The sequence below is a fragment of the Coregonus clupeaformis genome, chromosome 39 (assembly GCF_020615455.1).
Source record: "Coregonus clupeaformis isolate EN_2021a chromosome 39, ASM2061545v1, whole genome shotgun sequence".
Classification (NCBI taxonomy): domain Eukaryota; kingdom Metazoa; phylum Chordata; class Actinopteri; order Salmoniformes; family Salmonidae; genus Coregonus; species Coregonus clupeaformis.
In genome coordinates, this window is record NC_059230.1 from 1,841,689 (window position 1) to 1,851,662 (window position 9,974).

The 9,974-nt window shown below is 50.6% G+C and overlaps 1 pseudogene; it reads left to right on the top strand.

Moving 5' to 3' along the window:
• LOC123482847 overlaps window positions 1–6,079 on the top strand; it is a 6,183-nt pseudogene extending 104 nt beyond the window's left edge.
• Window positions 6,080–9,974: the final 3,895 nt, after the last annotated feature.

Genomic DNA, 9,974 nt, shown 5'->3' on the forward strand with positions numbered 1-9,974 from the left:
GATGAATACAACCCTGGCGTCTCTCTCCTCCTCTCTGATGAACACAAATCTGAAGAAGTCTCCTCCTCTTGATGAACACAACCCTTCTTCTCTCCTCCTCTAGTCTGCTTGACTGGTGAACTCATACAGTCTCTCCCCTCTAGGTTTGGGTGGACCAGCTGAGAGAGATAACCTCGGAGACATATGGCAGTTGAGGATCAGCCACAATAGTCAACATCCAGTTAGGTACAGTCTTCTGCCTGCATGCCTGTTGGCTCTGTTGACTGTCTGTCGGTTCACGTGCTGTCTGTCTGTCTGTCTGTATGCCCCTGTCTGTCTGTCTGGCCGCTCTGTCTGCTCTGTTGGATGAATAGTTAGATCTAATGAAGGATCAACATCATTCTTCCTCCTTCTTCCTCAGGAGAAAGACACTTCCTTCTGCCTACCTTCCTTCCTTCCTTCCTTCCTTCCTTCCTTCCTTCCTTCCTTCCTTCCTTCCTTCCTTCCTTTCCTTCCTTCCTTCCTTCCTTTTCCTTCCTTCCTTCCTTCCTTCCTTCTCACCTCTAGGAGGAAGACTACAGTGAAGATGTTGTATTATGCAGACTACAAGTCAGATGAGATCTAACTCCTTACTCCTGACCCTAAACCCCCCCCTCCCACCCCCAGGAGGAAAGACTCACAGTGAAGATACAGTAGTGATCTATGCAGACTACAAGTAGGGATGAGATTAACCTTTATTCTGACCCTAACCTCTTACCCTCCCTCCCACCCCAGGAGGTATGACTCTACAGGAAGATGTTGTGATCTATGACTAAGTGAGATAACCCTTACCCTCCCTCCCACCCGGGTGGAGGAAGATTACAGTGGGGAAGATGTTGGATAAATACAATTTTGATAAGCACACCCCAGTAAGATCTCTGTCAGGGTAGGGAAACAACTTCCACAACCTGCAGGAGATCAGAGTGGGAACTTCCAGTAATGGTCAGTGTGTATCAATATAAAACAGTGGTATGACTAAGGGCTGGAGTACACGTTAGATGTTGCATTACGTAACTGAATGAATGCAACAAATATAATTAATGACAGTTGGGAGCAAATCGCTAGTAAACGCCATGACGTGTTAGTAAACGTGGTTGAGGTCGCGGTCGTTAGTAAACGCTGGCGTGGAGGCGTTGTGTCAATGTGGGGAGGCGCGCTATAGGAACGGGTGGAGGGCGTGCTTGAAGTAAACCTGGCGCTGGAGGCTTGGGGTAAATGGCGAGCCGCGTTCGCGAAACGGGGCGCGCGGAAGGGAGCGACTTGGAAAGATGCGTAGGAAATGGAGGCGCAGTAAACGCGTGTTGAGGCCGGCCTCGTTAGTAAACGCTGGCGCTTGTATGCGTGTTGTAGTAAATTCGTGCGAGGCGTAGTAAACTGCGTTAGGTGTCCTCGTTAGTAAACGCTTAGAGGGGAAAATGAGTACTAGGGCGCGCGTTAGTAACGCTGTTGAGGCGTACGTTAGTAAACGCCATGAGGTGTCTAGTAAACGCTGGTTGGAGGCCGCGCGGTAGTAACGCGGCGCGAGGCGCCGGCCCGTAAACGCAGGAGGGGGCGAGAAACGCCGCGCTCGCGTAGGTAAACGCCAGGAGGCGTGCTCGCTAGTAAACACTCGGTGGAGGCCGGCGAGGAAAAGGAGCGTGCCTCGTTAGGTAAACGCTGCGTTGTATGCCGCTGCTCTGTTAGTAAATGCAGCGACGTGTCGTTAGTAAACGCGGTGGAGGCGGCGTTAGTAAACGCGTGTGAGGCGCGCCTCAAGTTAGGGTAAACGCTGCCAGGGGGCCTACGCGGGTAAATGGGTATGAGATGCCGTTAGAAAGGAAGCTAGGTAAAGCTAGGAGGCGTGGCTTCGCTAGTAAAGTTGAGGCGTTGCTTCGCTGGTAATGGTTGGAGGCGGTTGTTAGTAAGGGGGGGTAGTAACGCATGCTAGGGCGCTGCTCGTTAGTAAACGCTATGAGGCGGGCGTAGTAAAGAGCGTAGTAAACGCTTGCAGGCTGTTAGTAAATCGCCGGCATAGATGACGCAAAATAGGGCCGTTGCCTGTAGGAAAGGTGGGGCGTTCGCCGATAGTAAACGGAGCGGGGCCATAAATGGGTAGCCGCGGAGTAAACAGGACCGGTAGTAACGCTGCGTTGAGGCCGTGTTGTTAGTAAACGGCTGCTTGAGGTCATGCTTCGTTAGTAAAGGTGGAGATTGCCGCGAAAACTCGGAAGCGTAGGAAACGCTGGGAGCGGCGGCCGGCAGTAAACGGGGGCGTTAGCGAGGCGCAACGCATGGCGGGCAGGCGCGCCTCGCTAGTAAAGCGCGGAGCGCCCTCGCAGTAACGGGTTGGGAGGCCGGTCGCTAGTAAACGCTATGGAGGCGCTTTGCAGTAAAGCGTGCCAGGGCCGTGGTTAGTAAACGGGTTGTGGGCGTTGAGCGTAGTAGAACGGGGGAGGCGTTCGTTAGTAAACGCGCGTGGAGGCCGCGTGGTTAGTAAACGCTGGTGGAGGCGGGGGAAAGAGGCGTGCTCTAGGTAACGCATGGGCGTGTAGGGTTGTTCGCTAGTAAACGCAGGGTCGCAGGAAACGCGCGAGTCGTTAGGGGTAAACGTTGTGGTCGCTAGTAAACGCGGCGCGTAGGTCGTCTGCTAGTGTAAACGCGCGGTAGGCGGCTCGCTAGTAAACGCTGGCGCGGAGGGTGGCACGTAACGGGAGGGGTAGAACGCTAGCGTGAGGCGGTTTCGCTAGTAAAGCCGTGAGGGATGCCCGTGAGTAAACGCGCGCTGGAGGCCGGTTGTTAGTAAACGCGCGTGGAGGCGGCTCGCTAGTAAAGCGCGGAAGTCAGTAAGAGGAGGCGGTGTAGGGGTAAACGCTAGGAGGCGCGTGTTAGTAAAGGGGGGGAAAACTATGCTAGGGCGTGCGGTAAATGGGGAGGCGTCGTTGGTAAACGGGGTGGAGGCCGCGGAGGGGTAGTAAAGGGAGGCCGCGTTTCGGGGTAAACGCTGATAGGCTGCCTCGAAAAATGGGGCGGGAAAAGGAGGGCGAGTAAAGCGCGTAGGCGTGTTGCTTAGTAAAGCGGTGGTGGCCGCCTCGCAGTAAACGATTGTAGGGGTGAGTAAACGCTGGACGGCCGTTAGCCTCGTAGTAAAGCGTTGTAGGTAGTTGCCTCGCTAGTAAACGCTGGTAGCGGTGGTAGTAAAGAAGTGTATGCCGCGTTGGTAGTAAAGCAGATGGAAAATAGTGACAATGGGCACGCGAGTAATCAATATAATAATAATATAATCCTTCATCATCGCTTAAATCTCCAGTTTGGGAACATTTTATGGGATAAGGTGGGCATGGACAGAGAGTTGGGGTAAAAAAAAACAAAGAACAGAGTGGGGTGTAGTTGTTGTTGTGGCCAATCACAAGTACATAGCCACTACAGTTTGTGTGGAAAGTAAATTAGGGAGATGATTAATCAGATGGGAGATTGAAAATTAGAAAGTGAAATGAGTAGTTATATGGTATAATACTGAGAGCCAACAGTTAGGCTGCTATTTAATCATCTAAATGTGGAGGTGGTGGGTATTTGTAACTGTAGGATATAGGAAGAAAGCATATGCTCAATTAGGCTAGTAGGTAGCTAGTATATAGCAACTAGCTTGGTTGATGCAGGTGATAGGTATTAAATAACTTTAGTTGATGATAAAAACCTAGCTATGACAAGCTAGAAGTTAGTGTTCTAGTGCGAGTCTGCTTGTTATGGTTGGTTGCTGTCTCTCCCCCCTCCTCCTTGTCGCAAGGCCCCCCCTCCGCTTGCTCTTCCTCTCAAGGCCCCCTCCCGCTTGCTCTCCCTCTCAAGGCCCCTCCTCCGCCTGCTCTCCCTCTCAAGGCCCTCCTGCCTGCTCTCTCTCTCAAGGCCCCTCCTCCTGCTCTCCCTCTCAAGGCCCCTCCTCCTGCTCTCCCTCTCAAGGCCCCCCCTCCGCTTGCTCTCCCTCTCAAGGCCCCTCCTCGGCCTGCTCTCTCTCAAGGCCCCCTCCGCTTGCTCTCCTCTCAAGGCCCCTCCGTCTGTCTCTCCTCTCAAGGCCCCCTCCGCTTGCTCTTCCTCTCAAGGCCCCCCTCCGCCTGCTCTCCTCTCAAGGCCCTCCCTTGCTCTCCCTCTCAAGGCCCCCCCTCCGCCTGCTCTCCCTCTCAAGGCCCCTCCTCCGCTTGCTCTCCCTCTCAAGGCCCCTCCTCCGCCTGCTCTCCCTCTCAAGGCCCCCTCCGCTTGCTCTCCCTCTCAAGGCCCCTCCTCCGCCTGCTCTCCCTCTCAAGGCCCCTCCTCCGCTTGCTCTCCCTCTCAAGGCCCCTCCTCCGCCTGCTCTCCCTCTCAAGGCCCCTCCTCCGCTTGCTCTCCCTCGCGCTGTATCGAGAGCCAAGCTTCTTAGCTGGCTCAGCTCAGGTTAGCTGTATCAGGTTAATAAAGTAGCTGGATCAGGTTAATAAAGTAGCTTCCAAATGGGCTTTTCTGCTGCTTCCCTCACTCGGATCCGACCAGGTCTATACGGAACTGGTCGTCCTCGGGTCCGTTCGGAACGGGTCTCTATATTGAAAAATGTATTTATGCATATTTGTCCGGGTGGGAAAGCCCCGGGTCCATTTCTGAACGGGTCCAAGTTTTAGACTTCTACTTAACAATCCCTGTCACAGCAGACAATGATGTCACAGCAGACAATGATGTCACAGCAGACAATGATGTCACAGCAGACAATGATGTCACAGCAGACAATGCCAGGAACATTGTGAATGATGTCACAGAAACTGGACTTGGGCCACAAATAGGGTGCGTTTTTAAGTTTGCGTATTTAGCCAAATAAACAAAAATTAACTAGAGTAACTGTTGGCATTTCATTTAGCTGCTGTAACCGTAACCGAACAGTGACCCCAAAACAGCAATACGTACCAAACCGTTACACCCCTAGTTATTACAAAGATAGCATTTTTACTTGCCTCCTCACCTCTCCTCACTCTTACCCTCCTCCTCCTCCTTACCCTCCTCCTCCTCACTCTTATCCCCCTCCTCCTCACTTTCCTCCTCCTCCCCCTCCTCCTCCTCTTACCCCTCCTCCTCCTCCTCACCTCACCCTCCTCCTCCTCCTCCTCACTCTCCTCACTCCTCACCCTCCTCCTCCTCCTTCTCACTCTTACCCCCTCCTCCTCCTCTCTTCCCCTCTGCAGCAGTTAGAGATGGTAGAACCTAGTGGTTGGATTCACATCCCCCTTCTGGACACAGTCAACAACCCCATCAGGTAGATTATATTTGTTGTTTTGAAAGGCGTCTCAAATACAGTGCTTTTGAAAATGTATATTCTATATGTTAAATTCTATGTATATATTTCTTATTTATTCATCAGGACGTTCATGATCCAAATAGCTGTATTAGCCAACCACCAGAACGGCAGAGACACACACATGAGACAGATCAAGGTGTACACTCCCGTCGAGGAGAGCTCCATCGGCAAGTTCCCAAGATGCACCACGGTCGACTTCATGATGTACCGCACCATCAGATGACACTGAGGGCTCCGGGGTTCTGGGTGGAACCTCTCAGGGTTCCGACTAGAACATTCCAGAGTTCCGGGTGGAACCCTTTAAAAGTGTACAGTGTTGACAAATAAGGGAATTGGAATGCCAAGTTTTTATATTGAAATATTATTCTAATTTCAAGTTAACCTGAAATGCTTTTCATTTGAGTACGTGGAGCCCCTCCGGCGTATTACAATCTCTGGCTGCATCCCAAATGGCACCCTATTCCCAATATAGTGCACTCCCTGTGGGAGTCCCTATGGACACTAGTCTAAAGTAGTGCACTATATAGGGAATAGGGTGCCAAGTGGTAAACGATCTCTGTGTTATTGATGTTGATAATTCCAAATGAGTCTGATGGTCTCCCTTTCGGTTGTTGTCTGATATATATGATAATTGAAGACTTGAATGAGAGCTTATAAGGGCAGCGGTTGCTAATGCTCATGTGACTATACCTACTGTCTGGGAATAAATGTCAAATGTTATGAATATGTATCTCTCTGTCTGTTGCTGAATTAAATGTGTTTTGAGTTTGAGCCCCATAGGTGTGCTTTTACTAGCTCTAGGTCTGTCTGATCAGTTTTATACCACAGTTTAACCAGCAGGAGGCACTGTTTCCCCTCTGAAGGGAGAACATGTTGCTACAGGCCTGGTTGGATGGATAGCGTGCAGGGGGTGGGATGAGGGTTTTAAAAGGAGGTACTTTGCCATTTTATACACTGTACCAGTCAAAAGTTTGGACACCTACTCATTCAAGGGTTTTTCTTTACTTGTACTATTTTCTACATTGTAGAATAATAGTGAAGACATCAAAACTACGAAATAACACATATGGAATCATGTAGTAACCCAAAAAAAGTGTTAAACAAATCAAAATATATTTGAGATTCTTCAAAGTAGCCACCCTTTGCCTTGATGACAGCTTTGCACACTCTTGGCATTATATATTATATTTAATATAAAATATATATTGATTTGTTTAACACTTTTTTTTGGTTACTACATGATTCCATATGTGTTATTTCATAGTTTTGATGTCTTCACTATTATTCTACAATGTAGAAAATAGTAAAAATAAAGAAAAACCCTTGAATGAGTAGGTGTGTCCAAACTTCTGACTGGTACTGTATATTCCCCTTTCGATAGTCACACAGATCAGTTGTCAAAGGCCTGTGTAAAGGAGACGAGGTTGAAATCAGTCATGCCTGGAAACAACCTGAGTGTCCTTTGTAGTCAGAGAGAGAGAGAGAGGCGCTGTGTTTCAATAGTCTTAAGCAGCTTCATCTCCTTCATGAACCAACTGAACAGGTGAAAACAGAACTTTGCAAGCATACATCCCACTACAGCCTGCGAACTCAACGCTGGACCGCGAATCCTCTGCTTTTTTTCACTGTTCCCCTCTAATCAGGGCCTGATTTAGACCTGGGACACCAGGTGGGTGATTCCCCTCTAATCAGGCTATTAGACCTGGGACACAGGTGATTCCCTTAATCAGGGCCTGATTTAGTGGGACACCAGGTGGGTGATTCCCCTCTAATCAGGCCTATTAGACCTGACACCAAAGGTAGACCTGGGACACCAAGGTGGGTGATTCCCCTCTAATCAGGGACTGATTTAGACCTGGGACACCAAGGTGGGTGAAATTTTAATTATCAGGTACAACAGAAAACCAGCAGGCTTCGGAACTTGTAGGTTAAGAGTTGAATACCTCTCCCTGACCTACAGTATATTGGTTTCATCTACTATGAGGACTTTGAGTCAGTGGGATTCAGTACAGAGGGAGGAGACGAGGACAGGAAGACCGCTAAGTGACAGCCCAGCTCAGCTCAGGGTTTTGTGGTCTGTGACTCAATTCCTGTCAGAGAGAGAGACGCTGAGGAGTAAAGTACTTTACTTTCTTGTCTTCACGTGTGACGGACTTGGTACGGTCTTAACCCATCAGGTGATAAATCATCAATATGCCATCGATCTGCATTCACCTCTATGTCCTGGGTGAGTTTATCAGTTGTTTATGGTTCTACAACATCTATCTCTCTCTCTCTCTCTCCATTCCCTCCCTATCACAGTTTGTGAGTGTGTTACCTGTTATGTATTTAGTCAGCATGTGTCAGATGAGTCTGAATGAGCTGTTTCCTCCCTCTCTCTTGTCCTCCACAATGAGCTGTTTCCTCTTCTCTCTCTCTCTCCTGTCCTCCACAATGAGCTGTTCCCCTCTCTCTCTCTCTCCTGTCCTCCACAATGACCTGTTTTCTCTCTCTCTCCTGTCCTCCACAATGACCTGTTTCCTCCCTCTCTCCTGTCCTCCACAATGAGCTGTTTCCTCCCTCTCTCCTGTCCTCCACAATGACCTGTTTTCTCTCTCTCTCTTGTCCTCCACAATGACCTGTTTCCTCCCTCTCTCCTGTCCTCCACAATGAGCTGTTTCCTCCGTCTCTCCTGTCGTCCACAATGAGCTGTTTCCTCCGTCTCTCCTGTCGTCCACAATGAGCTGTTTCTCCGTCTTCCTGTGTCCCACAATGAGCTGTTTCCTCCGTCTCTCCTGTCGTCCACAATGAGCTGTTTCCTCCGTCTCTCCTGTCGTCCACAATGAGCTGTTTCCTCCGTCTCTCCTGTCGTCCACAATGAGCTGTTTCCTCCGTCTCTCCTGTCGTCCACAATGAGCTGTTTCTCCGTCTCTCTGTCGTCCCACATGAGCTGTTTCCCCGTCTCTCCTGTCGCCCACAATGAGCTGTTTCCTCCGTCTCTCCTGTCCTCCACAATGAGCTGTTTCTCTCTCTCTCTCGCTCTCTCCTGTCCTCCACAATGAGCTGTTTCCCCTCTCTCTCTCTCTCCTGTCCTCCACAATGAGCTGTTTCTCCGTCTCTCCTGTCCTCCACAATGAGCTGTTTCCTCCCTCTCTCCTGTCCTCCACAATGAGCTGTTTCCTCCGTCTCTCCTGTCCTCCACAATGAGCTGTTTCCTCCGTCTCTCCTGTCCTCCACAATGAGCTGTTTCCTCCCTCTCTCCTGTCCTCCACAATGAGCTGTTTCCTCCCTCTCTCCTGTCCTCCACAATGAGCTGTTTCCTCCGTCTCTCCTGTCCTCCACAATGAGCTGTTTCCTCCCTCTCTCTTGTCCTCCACAATGAGCTGTTTCCTCCGTCTCTCCTGTCCTCCACAATGAGCTGTTTCCTCCGTCTTCTGTCCTCCACAATGAGCTGTTTCCTCCGTCTCTCCTGTCCTCCACAATGAGCTGTTTCCTCCGTCTCTCCTGTCCTCCACAATGAGCTGTTTCCTCCGTCTCTCCTGTCCTCCACAATGAGCTGTTTCCTCCGTCTCTCCTGTCCTCCACAATGAGCTGTTTCCTCCCTCTCTCCTGTCCTCCACAATGAGCTGTTTCCTCCGTCTCCTGTCCTCCACTATGAGCTGTTTCCTCCGTCTCTCCTGTCGTCCACAATGAGCTGTTTCCTCCGTCTCTCCTGTCCTCCACAATGAGCTGTTTCTCCGTCTCTCCTGTCCTCCACAATGAGCTGTTTCCTCCGTCTCTCCTGTCCTCCACAATGAGCTGTTTCTCCCTCTTCTGTCCTCCACAATGAGCTGTTTCCTCCGTCTCTCCTGTCCTCCCACAATGAGCTGTTTCCTCCGTCTCTCCTGTCCTCCACAATGAGCTGTTTCCTCCGTCTCTTCTGTCCTCCACAATGAGCTGTTTCCTCCGTCTCTCCTGTCCTCCACAATGAGCTGTTTCCTCCGTCTCTCCTGTCCTCCACAATGAGCTGTTTCCTCCGTCTCTCCTGTCCTCCACAATGAGCTGTTTTCCTCCGCGTCTCTCTGTTTCCTCCACAATGAGCTGTTTCCTCCGTCTCTCCTGTCCTCCACAATGAGCTGTTTCCTCCGTCTCTCCTGTCCTCCACAATGAGCTGTTCCTCCGTCTCTCTGTCGTCCTCCACAATGAGCTGTTTCCTCCGTCTCTCCTGTCCTCCACAATGAGCTGTTTCTCCGTCTCTCCTGTCCTCCACAATGAGCTGTTTCCTCCGTCTCTCCTGTCCTCCACAATGAGCTGTTTCCTCCGTCTCTCTGTCCTCCACAATGAGCTGTTTCCTCCGTCTCTCCTGTCCTCCACAATGAGCTGTTTCCTCCGTCTCTCCTGTCCTCCACAATGAGCTGTTTCCTCCCTCTCTCCTGTCCTCCACAATGAGCTGTTTCCTCCTCTCTCCTGTCCTCCACAATGAGCTGTTTCCTCCGTCTCTCCTGTCCTCCACAATGAGCTGTTTCCTCCGTCTCTCCTGTCCTCCACAATGAGCTGTTTCCTCCGTCTCCTGTCGTCCACAATGAGCTGTTTCCTCCGTCTCTCCTGTCCTCCACAATGAGCTGTTTCCTCCTCTCTCCTGTCCTCCACAATGAGCTGTTTCCTCCGTCTCCTGTCCTCCACAATGAGCTGTTTCCTCCGTCTCTCC